Below are 16191 nucleotides of genomic sequence, written 5' to 3' on the forward strand. Positions count from 1 at the left end.
AACACTACCAAAAGCCATAGTGCATTCCCTATCACGAGGCTAATGGCATTTTTTTTTTTTTACAGAAGTGGAAAACTCCTAAAATTTATATGGAATCACAGAAAATTCTAACTAGCCAAAGGAAAACTGAAACAAAGAACAAAACAGAAGGGATCACACTTCTGATTTCACACTTCCGATTTCAAGCTATACTATAAAGCTATAGTAATCTGTCAGAAAATCAGACAAACAGTCCGACAGAACAGAATTGAGAGCCCAGAAATAAACTCAAGCTTATATGGTCAACTACTATTGGACAAGGGAGCCAAGAATACTCAATGGAGAAAGGACAGTCTCTTCAACAAACGGTGCTGCGATAATGGACGTTTACATGTTAAAGAATTACACCGGACCTATATGTTACACCACTCACAAAAATTAACTCAAAATATATAAAGACCTCAATGTAAGACCTCAACCCATAGAACTTCGAAAAGGAAACACAGGAATAAAGCTCTTTGACATGGGTCTTGATAATGAACTTTTTGATATGACATCTAGGGCACAAGCAGCACAACAATGAACAAGTGGGACTACACTAAACCAAAAGCTTCTACATATCAAAAGAAATCATCAACAATGTGAAAAGACAACCTATAGAATGGGGAAAAATATTTGCAAACCAATATATCTGATATGGGGTTAATGTCCAAAATACGTAAAGAACTCATATAATTCGATTGAAAAAAAAAATAACCCAGTTAAAAAATGGGCAAAGGATCTGCAAAGGCATTTCTCCAAAGAAAGGACACAAAAGGCCAATAGGTACATGCAAAGATGCTCAACATCACTAGTCACTAGGGAAAGGTAAATTGGAATCACAATGAGATATCACCTGACACTTGTTAGATGGCCATCATCGAAAAGACATGAGAACAAAGCTGGTGTGGATGTGGAGAAAAAGAAACCCTTGTGCACTGCTGGTGGAATGTAAATTGGTGCAGCCACTATGGAAAACAGTATGGAGGATCCTCAAAATATTAAAAAATAGAATGACCATATCATCCAGCAATTCCACTTTTCCTCTTCTGGGAATATATCCAAAGGAAACAAAAACACTAATTTGAAAAGGTATCTCTACCTTCATGTTCATGGCAGCATCACACACACACACACACACACACACACACACACACTGGATTACTCAGCCTTAAAAAAAAAAAAAAAAAAGGAAATCCTACCATTTGCAACAAAATAGATAGACCTTGAAGACATTATGCTAAGTGAAATATGTCAGAGACAAATTCTGTATGATCTCACTTACGTGTGGAATCTTATTTAAAAAAACAAAACAAAACAAAACACCCCAAACTCACAGAAAGAGATCAGAATTGTGGTTACCAGAGACAAAGTGTGAGGGAGGGGAGAAATGGAGGAAGGTGGTAAAAAGATGCAAACTTCCAGCTAACATGGCTACGTGAGTAGAGGAAAGGTGTTAAGAGAGTAAATTCTAAGAATCCTCATCACAGGGAGAAATTGTCTTTTTCCTTTTTATTTTTTCTTTTTATTGTATCTATATGAGAAGATGGATGTGAGGTGAACCTCTTTTGGTAATCACTTCACAATATATAAATCAAACCATCATGCTGTCCTCCTTAAACTTATACAGTGATGTATGTCAATTATTTTTTAATAAAGCTGGAAAAAAGAAAACATGTCAGTTATTTCCTTCTTACATCAGAGAGGCCAAAAGTATTGTAAAGGTAACTACTGATAATTCTTCTTAGTCCAGCTGAATGGGTACTTTGGTGTACTTCTTTTTAATGCAAATAAACGTCTGCATTGATCTCTCAGACATACCTTCAGACTGAGGATTTAGGAAATGTAGATCGTGTCTTGTCTAACATCCGTGGTGGTTCTTCCTCTATATCTCATAAGACTGTGAGCTTCCCTGAGCAGACACTATATTAAAATAATGCTTTCAAATGACTCTAACGGTCTTTCCATCTTTCTGTAGTAACATACATCCTGGTTACTCGGGGCTGATGCTCTGGTCTTTCTAAAGAACTCTGCCTATAAATTTTGTATAACTGCCTACTATCTTCTTACCACAAAAATCCATGTGCTAATTACTTAGGGAAGGAAAATGCCCTAAGGACAAAGTGTGTTTACCCCAGGGGATTCAATTTCCCTATATTCAAATATGAAGGAAGCCCAAACAACAGAGAAATTTCAGGTAGGTAGTCTTTTCCTCCGGATTGGGGAAGATTCCAAACCACAGTCTCACCATATCATTTGTGACACACATTGGGCTATTGACAACTACAGCATCTTTCTGTTGTTGTTCCTGTTATAGGTGTGGAGAAACCTAACAAACTCCCCACTCTTCTACTGATACCAAATCTCCTTGTGGGTGAGCACGAACACCCGTCTCTTGTTTCCTAACATTTATCACCATTTTTCTCCTGGGTCATAACTGCCAAGGAGGGAACATGACAACGGAGGTCTGAAGGGGCCACCTCTCCTTCTTTGTCACATGTATAAAATAGAAGAGAGGTCCAAAAGGAGCCCTGAACTTGGACAGTTGGTTGGGGATGATAATGGGGTAGTAGAAACAGGAACCTGGGTAAGGAAAAAGTCTGGACTAGGAATCAAGACATCTGGGTTCCAGTCCTGAATCTTTTACTAACTAGTGTGACTTCTGGATAAATCATTTCCCTTCTCTGGGTTTCACTGACCTCATCTGAGGAAAGTGCATTGGGCATAATTGCCTCCAGCTTCTTTCTGATCTCAGGGATGTCAAGAATCCACAAATACTCTTTCCTTAGTGGACTTCCTCGGTTTATGGCTTGGTGTCTCACGAACGGTGCCCAACAGGGTTGGGGAACTAGGTCAGGCCACAGCCTACCCCAGGGCTGGAGTGAAACTAGCCACCCACCTTTGCCTGACAGCATCTCCACCAAATTCTGCGTGAGGCAGAGCTTTTCCGAAGCTGAATTATAAAAATGACGTCAGAGACAGAGAATAAAGACCAGGAAGAAGGGGCCTTGTCAAGAGTACATGAAATATCTAGTGAAAGGCATGAACTACTGCTTTCAGCTTCCTAAGAGCACAGGGATGGAGAGGTCAAAAGTAACTGAAACCACCTCATCTAGCATCAGCCTTTTGGAGCCTGTCCTTACCCCCACCCTCTGCAGCAAAAAAAATGCTCCTCAGCCCTGCCCCCCAAACACACATTTGAAGGCGCACTACATGCACCCCAACCCAGGATACCAGCTCGTGCTGTGAGAAGTGACCTGATCCTCTCTCATTCGGCTCCCAGGGATCCTAGAACCAGCCGATGAGAAAACCATCAGCCCCAGAGCCCAGGAAGGCAGGTGCCTACCTTTCTTCAAGACCGCAATATCTACAGCGCGTCTTATGAGTGCCGGAGACTCTGGGCAAGTGCCTTCAGTCCACACGCAACACTTGCACCCGCTACACACCTCAGTCGGGTCAAATCTGCATTCCTCTCCTGCAGGTTTTCTGAAGCCCAAAGGCAGTGCTGAGTATTTCTGAGATGCACAGCTGGTTCCTTTTTTTTTTTTTTTCTCGGAAGCACTAACTGATTCAGTGTCCCTAAAATGGGTGTGGATGTCTTTTGTGAAATTTGCTGAACAAGCAGTGACTGCTTCATACGGTCTTTTATAGGAAAATAATAGCATGCGTGAAACTGTGTCTATAGTCTACAGTGTATTATTACTATCTTATAGCAGGGGAAATCAGTGCTTGATGATTGACTGTGGGTCAGACTGCTCCAAGGTCTTTACATACACAAACTAATTTAATGGCATTTAAAACTCATTTCAAAAACTCCTCTTCACAATTTCACACATTTTCACCTGTTCTCATCTCCCTAGAAAACTGCATGTTACCATTCTATACACAATTTAAATATATTATTTACATGAAAATCCAACATTAGGGATGAATGTCTGTAAGATGGCAACAAGTTCATTGCACAGCAATTAATAAGACACATTTCTAAATCGAAGAGGCATCCGATATCATAGAAAGAGCCTGGTATTTGACTAAGACAAAGCCAGTTCCAACCATTTATTCATGGCCTTATTATTTCTCTGAACATAAGACTCCTCATTTGCAATATGAACTCAATATTTTATATGGAGGAGAAAGCTAGTGGTGTTCAGTTCTTATTCATTAAACATTTTCTTAAAGAAAAATTACTTTGAGTCATCAGTGTGCTATGTACTGAAGATAAAATGGTGAAAAAAAGGGGTGCCTGGGTGGCTCAGTCAGTTAAGTGTCCAACTTCGGCTCCAGTCATGATCATGCGGTTGCTGAGTTCCAGCCCTGCGTCAGGCTCTGTACTGACAACTCCGAGCCTGGAACCTGCTTTGGATTCTGTGTCTCCCTCCCTCCCTCTCCCTCTCTCTCTCTCTCTCTCTCTCTCTCTCTGACGGTCTCCCATTCGTGCTCTGTCTCTCTTGCTCTTAAAAATAAATAAACATTAAAATTTTTTTTTTAAATGGTGAAAAATGATAGACACAGTCCTGCCCCCGGGTAGCTTACAGACTACCAGGCATACAAACAAGTAAATACGCCACCATAATCCAGGATCACCAGTTCCCTGCAAAGTAGAGTAGAATAGTCTAAGAGAGCTAATAGAATTGGATTAATTAACCCAACTCTGGACCTGCAGAAGAGACTTCCTGATGAATGAGCAGGAGAATGGAAGCAGAATTAGGGGATGAAGGGCCTTCCAACACCATCAGTAAAATGAAGAAAAACCAAAGGGCAAGAGAGATCATGGGGCAGTCAAGAAACTGAAAAAGCTTCATAATCACTGAAGAGCAGAACAGGAGCAGACAGTAAGAATAGTCAGATAACCCAGGGCTTTACATCACCTTCAGGACTTTGGAATTTATTCTAGTAATGAGAATTTATAAAGTCTTCATGTTAACGAATGCAGTTAAATCTATATTTAAAATTGATGAGATATTTACTATGCATTAGGCCATATGCTTAAGATGTATGTCTACTTTGGTTTTCACAGAAGCTGAAATTGAACATCAGAGAGATGCACAGAATTGGTGCAGGTATGACTGAAATACATTCAAAAGACTCTTGTTTGGAATCCGCTGGAGTTATCACTCTCCAAATGGAAAAAAAAAAAAAAAAAAAGAGTTTTTCAGAAATATTGTCCTGGGCACCATGTAGAGAAACAATAGGAAGAAATAATACTGAAGTCACGGAGGTAGACTCATGAAAGCTACAGTTATACATGGAACAGATGATAGTTACTTGAACCGCCACTGGGGCTAATGAAGTTGGAGAGAAGCAAATGCATTTGAAAGATGATTGGGGAGTAGAAATGGTCGTACTTGGTGGTAGGATGGATGCGTAGGACAAAGATAAGGACAGGAAAGAACGACACTCAGATTCTGTTTTAGGGAGCTGAATGAGTGATAGGACCATTCACTAGGATAACAGACAAGGGCAGGGACAAAATTACAGGTACAAATAGTAAAATTTTGAGTGTGTATAGTTTGAACTTTGTCAAGACCTTCAAAGAGGGTTGGCAGTTAGGAGTTGGCTACCTGGAGGGAGCCAGGGAGTGAGAGCAGGCAGCTGTATCAGGCAGAAGGATGAAATCACCCAGGGTTATAGGTGCAGACAGAGAAGACCAAACCCTTTGAGGGAAGATAAAACCAGCATTAGCAGAAGTAGAAGTTCTCAGACGATAGAAAAAGGGAGCTAGGAAGGTATTAGGAAAGCTAGGAAAATGTGCCATCACAGATGCCAGAGGCGACAGAGAGTTTCATGACTTCAAAAGAGGCTGGGATGCCAGACTGATGGCAAGGGTCAGTCTCCTCTCCCACTCCAGATTGCATGAAATGCCAAAAAAGTTAGAGACAGCAGTAGCTGGCAAGTGATTTTGAAGAATTATGGAAACACAGTGAGGAGTAGAAATGACTTGACAGAGAAGCATGCATAGAATCTCTCTACCCCAAAGTAAGCACAGAAGAACACTTCCATAGAAATAAGAGCAAACACAGAGTTCAAGTTCAGTGTCAGAAACTATAAATAACAGGGGGGGTGGGGCCGAGCTTGGGGCAGTTGTTTAGGTCACTGATTTTTAAAATAATGTTGGAAAGATCTGGGTCAGTTGTCCCTTACTCCCTCACCCAGGCACTGCACAGCAATGTGGTTTAGCCCCAAGGTTGAGAACTGTTTCCCAAGCAAAATTACAGTTCTGCTCCATGCAAATACACAGGATGGGAGAAGCAGAACAGAGGCAGGAATAACTTCAAACCTCTAAAATAACAGGGGAAGAAGAGAAAGTAGGGAGGAGGGTCTTATGGAATTGGCGTGCACCTGAAAGTCCTGACTATACTTATACCCTCTAGAGCTAGGATTCTGATGAAGGAGGCTCAGAGGGCACCTTGGTCTAGAGAAGCAGGGTGCTCTCCCACTTAAGTCACAATCTACCTGCACACATGACCAGGCTCAGGGCCTACTCCTCCCTCATGGTCATCAGATGTAGGCCGTGGTGAGCAGAATGTATATTCACTGACATGGAAAAAGCTATTACCAAGTTAAAGTGTGAATAGACACAGACAATTTAAGGAAATCAGTACCATAAAAGAGAGTAAATAGATTAAACACATGAACGAACACAAAGTGGTTTTTATTTTTTTGGCAACTGCTCTGTATTCTCTTATCTCCTCTTTATTGTATTATTTTCATTATGAGTATTTTTTCAGTATTTTTTAAATTATTGTATTTCTCCCTTCCATTAGTCTGACAATTTTATAGTCTTTGACTATGTGTTTACTTATAACTCTAAAAATCACAGCATGTATATCTGATTTATCTAATTCCGGTAAGAATTAAAACTTTTACTTTTCTTCCAGGAAAGACAATAGTAAGACTGTACATTTAATTCCAAATATATGAGTAAACGTATTATGTGTAATAAGTGACAAAGGTTTCAAACCAAATAAAAAAGCCAGAACTTAATTACTTACTATTTTATTTTTATTTTTTTTTTCAATGTTTTTTATTTATTTTTGGGACAGAGAGAGACAGAGCATGAACGGGGGAGGGGCAGAGAGAGAGGGAGACACAGAATCGGAAACAGGCTCCAGGCTCCGAGCCATCAGCCCAGAGCCTGACGCGGGGCTCGAACTCACGGACCGCGAGATCGTGACCTGGCTGAAGTCGGACGCTTAACCGACTGCGCCACCCAGGCGCCCCAATTACTTACTATTTTAAAGGTAAATCTTAATAAATACAACATAGTAAAAAGTAAAAGAATGAGAACAGATGTATCAGGCAAATCCTAAACCAAAGGCTTATTAATATCAGACAAATTTAACCTTATAAGTTATATATAGTATATAAATATATAGATATAATATTTATATCTATATAGTATAAATTATATAATCTATATAAGTTATTATAGTCAAAATCTCCAGGAAGATGGAACAACTTTAAATGTGTATATACTTAAAAGCAGAACCTCTAAAAATATAAAGCAAAAATTGACAATCCACTGAATATTAGATGACATTTTAAATATACATAATCAAGAAAGGATATACAACCATAACATAGAAAGAACTCATGTAAGTATCAGCTAGAAAAGAGACAACCCAGCAGAAAATTGTTCAAGGGACTTGTCCAGGCATATCACACAAAGAGAATACCCAAATGGCTACAAAATATATGAAAACATGTTTAATTTCATTAGTAATCAATAAAATGAAAAGTAAAACCAGAGTTAGACACCACTGGACATGCACCAGAATCAGCAAATGTCCTTGAATAAAAAGCATCCCAAATATCAGGCTCCCTTCTCTAAGTTTCCTTATTATTTCCATTCATTAATGAAAAGTCCCCAGAGATGATGAGCCACCCTTGGCTCTATAAATTCTTCCACCTATGTCTCCTCCTGTTCTTCAATTCCTGCCACTGGTAAAGCCCAACCAGATGGCAGAGGTCACCTCGACTACGACCACTTGGTTCCAAGATGGATTATTCTGGTATTTCCAAAAGCGTTTCAGCTGAAAACTAGTCTCTTGAGATACTTTGAAGGGTAAAATAGGAACGGGCAGATTCCATGGATCATTAAGGTTAGAAGGTGCAGAAACTTCACTACCTTCTGGAAGGACACAATGAACAGTAACTCTAAGAAGTCCTACAAAATATTAACACTCAAAAGCAAGGACAAAAAATGTATTATCTAAGAAACATCTGGACACAGAAGGCCACCTCAGAGTTGCTTTGAATTATTAAAGGATATAATCCAGCAAAAAGCTAGTATGAAATAATAAAACAACATGAAATAGCATTGAACATATAAAGCAGTAAGACATTGAAGCGTAAGTGCTTTTTCATGTAAAATATAACATATACAACAACTGGAACTCAAAAACTGCATGATCCCAACATAAGAAATAGAAGGAGTGAGTATAGGTATCCTAATACACCATTTGCAATTATGGAGGGGAACTTCTTTTTCTTTCTTTCTTTCTTTTTTTTTAAGTTTTATTTATTTATTTACTTAGAGAGAGAGAGAGAGAGAGCGCGCGCGCACAAGTGGGGGAGGGGCAGAGAGAGGGGGGGAGAGAGAGAGAATCCTAAGCAGGCTCCACAGTGTCACTATAGAGCACGATGTGGGGCTTGAACTCATGAACCTCGAGGTCATGACCTTAACCAAAGTTGGATGCTTAACTGACTGAGCACCCAGGAGCCCCATGGAGGGGTATTTCTAAGAGGAGAAAATCTGGATATGTTTTCAGAAAAATTAGAAAATGATGCTGGTCAAGTCATAGCCACATGTCCACTCTTTTCCATTCCTTGAACATCTAGTTCATAGACCTACAACTATCAAAAGCTTTATTCATCATTAATCTATCTCTTCTTTTTAAAAATATGCACATCTAATATAATGTAACTATCCCCCAGAGAAACAAAAATGCCTTTTTCCCTCCCCAAGGGGAGATAAAGCATAGACAGATTCATCATTGCATGTAGTCTCATTATTCTTACCCAATGGTAAATTTCAACACCTTAACACATTCCACATATCACAGACGGGGAAAGGAAGACAAAACCGAAGACAACATGAAAACAATAGGAGGCAGATTGTGATTTTTCCTATTGGCCCCGGATTTATTTGAAACAAAAATCAGAAAATAACAAGTGCCTCCAAATTAAAGACAGCTTTGGGTCCATTTCTCCAGAACTTAAAAAAGTTAGCAAAACTACTTAATGACCATCATACCCAACAACCCTTTTCAGAAAATCCTAGAGATTCATCATCAAGAAGGAGGATTTTTGAAGGGAATTTAAAGGAGTGTAGAAGTTTTTGGCATGTCTCACATTAGCCCTCACAAAAAGACAAGTGCATGGTCAGCGAGGGAACTCTCTGAAAGTTTTGGAGGAAGGGGTTGTCAGAAAGCAAGTGCGGAATTTTACTTACTGAGGTTCAGAAAACCGTAAGTCAGCCTCAAGCTGCCACCAGAGCAGAGCATAAGCAAGGTCGTGTGTTAACTGGCACATGACCATTTGAGTTGCAATGGCTTAGAGATTCTTGCCTAACTTGGCCCGGAAGATGTCTGAAGACAGGACACTGACACACTGCTGCCTATGGCAGAGGGAGCTAAAGAGTGGGGCAAACTACATTGGGATGCGTGGAATTCATATGGGCCAAGAGGATGCTGTAGGAGGTGGCCAGGTTAGTGTTATTAAAAAAATAATCATGGAAATAAATTCACATGGCAATTTTGAGAATCAAATTATCCTTAAAGGAAGAGAAAGGGCCAGAGTACTAGGAATCATGAGTGTAGAGTCTGGAATCACACAGAGCTAGGTTTGAATCCCATTCCTTGTGTGAGCTGGGGCTAATAAACTCTCTGAACTTCAGTTTTTTCATCTGTAAAATGTAGATAATATGTCATATGACTCTTAAGCAGATTATCTTAGATAATATACATAAATTGCTTAACACTGTTAACACAGGAAGAAATATTTCCAGTAATACTAAAGAATTCAGAGAAGCAAAACAACAACAAAATGTTCATTGGGTTTAGCCTGAAGGAGGTCATTAGTGTCCCCTTACCCTGGTCTCAACTAATTTCTTTTGTCTAGAAGCAAGTATTTAAATTTTTAGTTGTTCTCTTTTTGTGTGTACTTCCATATTTCTAATGTATTAGAATTCAATGTATTTAATACTATTTTTAATTTTGGGCTTGTATAACTAACTCCCCACTATTAAAGACAATGGACTAACCCCTACACCCCCCCTCCGTTACTCTGGAAGCCCCCCCCCCATAACACTTTCTTTTCCCTCAATCTCCCAATAGAGTTTTATCATAATTTTTAGTTGGATCAATATATAGTGTCTTAGTCATTAGCGGCTAAATTACTACACATAATTGTATCTTCTTTCAACCATTTCTCTTCCCTGGAGTTAATAACTGCCTCACATTTCATACGCTTGGTTTTTCATATACCTAAAAGCAATTAATTCCCAAACATTCCACCATGAATGCAAAACTCTCAATGTCTACAGACTCAAAGGGCAATTCATCAGTTTCATTTTTTTCTGGAGACGTTCCTCTGGAGCCCCGTGTTCTGCTGTTCCAGTTAGAACTGGTTACCCTCTAGGCCTGCTAAGATCTTAATTCATTCTTCTTAGTGAGTTTACTTAATTTACTGTATTCACTAACTTCTTAGAACCATCAGTGCACCATGTCCAGTGACACATCCAACTGGGGGCACTCCCAATTCTTGAGTCTGACTGACTTCTACCAATGGGGATCACTCCTCTTCCAGGCTTCTAGCTCCAGTAGTCAGATTTATACTTTGTGTGCTGCTAAGTTATTGGCTACATACCCATCTGCTTACTGACATCTAAAAGAAAATGTGACACCATTTTCTCCCATAGTTTTTGGATTTGTAGAGCTATAACTTTCTTCCTAACTCTTGCTATCATTTTTGTTAGGTTTCATGAGAGAACAGAATTAGATGTGTTTAATCCACCAAGAATAGCCATCAGTTTAAAATGATATTGTATCGGGGCACCTGGGTGCCTCAGTCGGATGTCAGCTTAGGTCATGATTTCGGGGTTCATGAGTTCGAGCCCCGTGTAGGGCTCTGTGTTGACAGCTCAGAGCTCGGGGCCTGCTTCAGATTCTGTGTCTCCCTCTCCCTCTGCCTCTCCCCTGCTTGCACTGTCTCTCTCTCACAAATCAATACACATTAAACCCAACTAAATTAAACTGAAAGGAAATTATATTGTATCTGTTTTCTTCCCAGTCTATTATACCTTTGAAGGTGTATCTTATTTATTTTTCTGATTTCACTTAGCGGTGCCTGATATCACATGGGGACGTTTCTGTTGGACGTTATGTGGGTAAAACAGAGTCAAATAGAGGCGGTGGATGCAGGTGTTGTGTTAGGAGGCAGTTGAGGTAGCTGAGGTATATCATCAGAGGAAATTATATTTCAACCTCAGCAAAAGAGAAAGGAAAAGGCTCAGACGTCGGCTATTAAATAGTAGAGCAAACAAAAAATGTGAGAGCAAATATATTAGAAACTGGGGGTCATGTAAAGTTGAGGTGATATATTTAAGCCCTGCTCTGCATTATTTTGAATCTAGGAAGGATATTGCCATGCTATCTCTCAAGAAAAGATTTTTTTCCCCAGTGTGTTTGTATAATTCCAAGTTAAAAACACAAACATAGCATATTTTTCTGTGTGGGCTTCCTCCATTGTTATGGACAGAACGGTTTTGCAAAGAGTGGATATGCAGCAAAGAAAGGTACCTTTCTTAAGAAATCACTCTTGGGGCGCCTGGGTGGCTCCGTCGGTTAAGCATCCGACTTCGGCTCAGGTCACGATCTCACGGTATGTGAGTTCGAGCCCCACGTCGGGCTCTGTGCTGACTGCTCAGAGCCTGGAGCCTGTTTCGGATTCTGTGTCTCCCTCTCTCTCTGACCTTCCCCCGTTCATGCTCTGTCTCTCTTTGTCTCAAAAATAAATAAATGTTTAAAAAAAAAAAAAAAAAGAAAGAAATCACTCTTAACATGCTTAACATATAATCCCAGACACCTGTGCCTATACGTTACTAATACATAAAATAATTGTTAGAGATGCATAAGGACAGGGTCTGTTCAGTGACAATAGCCCAACGAACCCCTGCCCGCATCAAAGCAATGTACGCATATCACAGTCTTCCTTACCATTGTCAGCTCACTCAACTGCGCTCATTTACTGCCCTGCAATCATTTTGCTGATTCAGCAAACTAGGTTTTTATCTCAACTTCTTAGAGAATGGATTTCAGACGAGTCAAACCACTGAAACTGAACAAATGTATATGTTTTAAAAGGAAACAAAAGCATTGTTTCTTATTTTTTTCAAAAGATGAATTCTAAAGGCCTACAATTTTTTTTTTTTTTTGATGTTCATTTTTGAGAGAGAGTGAGAGACAGAGCGTGAGCGGGTGAGGGGCTGAGAGAGGGAGACACAGAATCAGAAGCAGGCTCCAGGCTCCGAGCTGTCAGCACACAGCCTGACACAGGGTTTGAACCCACAAACCATGAGATCACAACCTGGGCTGAAGTCGGAAGCTTAACCCACTGAACCACCCAGGTGCCCCCCTCCCCTTTTAAGTTTATTTATTCATTTTGAGAGAGAGAGAGAGAGAGCAGAGCAGGGGCAGAGAGGGAGACAGAATCCCAAGCAGGCTCTGTGTGCTCTCAGTGAGCACAGCAGGATGCAGGGCTTGAACCCATGAAACCGTGAGATCATGACCTGAGCCAAAATCAAGAGTCAGAAGTTAACCAACTGAGCCACCCAGGCGCCCCTAAAGGCCTACAACTTGAGGGAAATTTAATCTCCCTTTCTTTGAACACCGAATTCACAGAAAATAATAATCACCAACAGTCTACGGCAAATAATTCTCCCCACACTTCCATTTTATCAAGAGCGATAAAGACATTATTTTTGGTACATTGGATTTTATCTTGTGACTTTGCAGCAGGAAAAAATAAATTCCCAAAAAAGCTAAATAAAATATCTTAGCACTTCTCCAAATCCATCTTCAGTGGCTTGATACAGTATTTCTCACAGTGTCATTTCCTCTGGCCCCTGAACTTGGAATGATCAGCTATCTCAAGCTTCCTAGAGTAGATTCATTAATCCAAAGAAATGCTACTCTCCAGCAACCATTCATTATAATTTGTTTTAATACATAAAATAGTAGGTGACTTAAAAGTATATACATTTTTTTTTTTTTTTTAAAGCTCAAGGGACTGGGGCTGTGAGTTCTGCCCCTGGATGTGCCATTGCAGTAACAGAAGTTGACTCTGGGGGTATCCGAATCTGAGAACTAGCTGCTGTTTATCGAGGGGCTCATCTGAGCAGGGCGCTAGACGAGATGCTTTACAGACATATCTCTGTTTAATTTCCTCAACAGCTCTACAAGGAAGATTATCGTTAGCTCCAAGTTAGAGCTGAGGCTCAGAGAAGTTAGGACACTAAGCTAGGATCACACAGCAAGGAAGTGTGAAGTCCAGATCTGAAATCAGATGGGTCTCTGAAGAACCCCCACTCTTCATGGGGGAGGACCTCTGCCTCTATGCCAAGCTCAGAGGGCAAGCCCTAAGAGTTCTTCACAGCCCCAGCACATGGCAATTTATCTGCCCTCCGCTTGAGCTCTGGTGAGGGAGGATCGGTATCGGTGTCTGTGATAAACTGAGACAAAGAACATCCAAGTGTTTTGTAAACTGTGGAGTGATATTCAAATGCAAACGGATTGAAACTTGTCTGCCCATTCCCGCCCTGCCCCTGCCCCCAGCACAAGAACTCTTTCAATTGAATTAGGAGGTTGGATTTCTATATTTGATACTTCTTTTTTGAGAGATCGTTGACATAGGGCGTTATATGAGTTTCAGGTGTACAGGAGAATGATTCAACGTTTGCATGGATTGCAACAGGATCACCACAATGTCTGGTTTACGTCCCTTACTGCACACAGTTAAAACAGTTGTTTTCTTATCATGAGAACTTTGAAGATCTACTCTATATGGAAACATTTTGAGGGGCCAATGAAGCCTGAAAGCCTGATTCAATAAGATTTTAGCTCTTGCGGATGGCTTTTAGGAAAAGGGTATGAAAACCGTAGGAGCAGGAGCTAACAGGGGGCAGAGATGCGCAGTAGTAGCCAGAGAAAACCAGAACACAGAGAATCCGCTGGACTCTACCCCAGAACTCGTTTCTGTGAAGACTGAGGAGCAAGGGGGCCAAAGATGAGAAGGTACAGAACTGGGAGTGAGATGGCCCCAATTCTCATCTCTGCTCAGCGGCTACACTCAAAGCGACGCCGGCGAGGTTTTGTTTCTTCATCCTCCAAGTGAGGAACCGAAAGAGACACGTTCTAAGGACCAGCCCCCCTGGCCCCCAGTGCTTCCACATTTGATTAGCTGCCACATAGATTCTTGCTCCTTCCCATCTGACCATCTCTTTGTCAGTATGAACCAGCTGATTGGAACACCTCCTCCCCTGCCGTCTATACCACCTTCCACACAGTATCTCATGACTACTCCTTCTGCAGACCTGAGCCTCTTGAGCCATAAAGCCCAGGCCTTGATACACCCTGGGGCCAGCTGAACTCTTCAACTGGGAGAGCTTGAGCTTAGCTATCTGCAAACACAGTAGCATTTGCACACAGGACTCCAGGAGGTGAGGCCGACATCTTATCCAGTCGTGTGTCTCCTGTAACAAAGAGTAGATGGTGTCTAAGCCAGAAGCACCAGGACATTCTTCTCTGGTCTTTACCCTGTGAACCTGGTGGGGCTCCTGGAGGTAAACGGCACACAAGTGTGCCCCTCCCGCACTCTAAGTGAGCCGCAGCCTTGACCCTCTAGAAGGTGACTCTAGACACAAGAATGACTACATAAAACATCAGCAATAGCAATGGAAACACCGAAGTTGGTTTTTAGACTCACTGCCACCTCTTTTTTTCTCCCTGGAGGGGCAGGAAAGGAGCGAGTGGATACCCTGTCTTCCCATCCACCCGTACTGCCGATTTCCACACTCATTAGCCCCGTGAGCCAAGGCCAAGTTTCATCTCATCATTTCTCCCAGGGTGGGACCCCATGTGGTACAATAGAAAGGTCCCAGGGCAGCAGATGTGAGCTCTAGACATAATCTGGCCACTCGCCAACTGTGCCCCTGGGAAAATCTCAAATCTCCTATAAATTTGGGATAATAAAGGAAGCCATGCGGCGTTGTTTGGAGAATTAGGGGCAAAGCATTTCTTCCCCTATGCTCTCCCTGCACCGGCACGGCCTCTGCTGTAGCTGTGCCCTTCACAGTTAGCCTGCAGACCATCTCCTCTTCCCCGACTCCTGCTCTCATTGGACTCCAGTAATGCGGTCGTCCTCTCCTGCCTTCAGCCCGAGAGGGGGCGCAGCTTTGCCATTTCTCATCTTGGGTGCCTTCCACCCCTTCTAAGTTTCCCTAATGGCCTTCATCAAAGCCCCTTCAAATGAATCCTGTGGGATGAATTGTTTCCTGGGGAGACCCTGGCTGATAACTGGGTATCCGATAAGGCTGGACGTGGGGAGGCGGAGGGGAAGAAAGAGAAGTGCCTAACCAGCCTCCCCAGGTTTGTTCTGAGCTGCCTCACTGTGGTCTGAACGACCACCCTCTCTCCTGGGCCACTACATAGCCTCCTGACCGTTCTCCCCACGTCTCCTCTTGCCCGCCTGTGGTCTGTTTTCAACACAGCATGGTGACAGAGTGATCCTGAGAACCCACAAGTCAGATCCTGTCTCTCCTTGGCTCAGAATCCCCCGACGCCTCCCATGTCACTCGGAATGAAAGCTCGAGTCCTCAGTATCTTTTTATGATCTGGCCCCCAGCCAGGGCAGATGGGCAGACAACATTGCCCTGTCCCCTTCCACCCCCTGGCCCTCCACTTCAGACTCACCACCTCCCCAGAAACACCAGGCACACATTGGCCTCAAGAGCTTTGCTCTTTCCATTTCCTCTGCCCAAAGAATTGCCGGTGAGCTCTAGGGATCTGTATTATCAGGTTCCAGAAAATTGTTTGATTCTACTCACGATGTCCAACATTATTAGAAGAATAATAGTACTTGTGCATTAAGTTAGATTCAATTTTATTCACCTCA

General features: G+C 41.7%; 1 protein-coding gene across 6 annotated transcripts in view; it reads right to left on the bottom strand.

Annotated features, from left to right (window-relative positions):
- Positions 1 to 16191, bottom strand: part of LOC131487942 (membrane-spanning 4-domains subfamily A member 4A-like) — a 167218-nt gene that overhangs the window by 20130 nt on the left and 130897 nt on the right. The window contains exon 1 of one of the 6 annotated variants that reach the window (XM_058689153.1): positions 3365 to 3533. The exons of the other annotated variants lie outside the window; for them this stretch is intronic. The gene's annotated coding sequence lies outside the window, so the exon portion shown is untranslated. Of the gene's footprint in view, positions 1 to 3364; positions 3534 to 16191 lie in introns of those variants that run through there. 6 annotated transcript variants of the gene reach the window in all.

The sequence above is a fragment of the Neofelis nebulosa genome, chromosome 10, assembly GCF_028018385.1.
Source record: "Neofelis nebulosa isolate mNeoNeb1 chromosome 10, mNeoNeb1.pri, whole genome shotgun sequence".
Classification (NCBI taxonomy): Eukaryota; Metazoa; Chordata; class Mammalia; order Carnivora; family Felidae; genus Neofelis; species Neofelis nebulosa.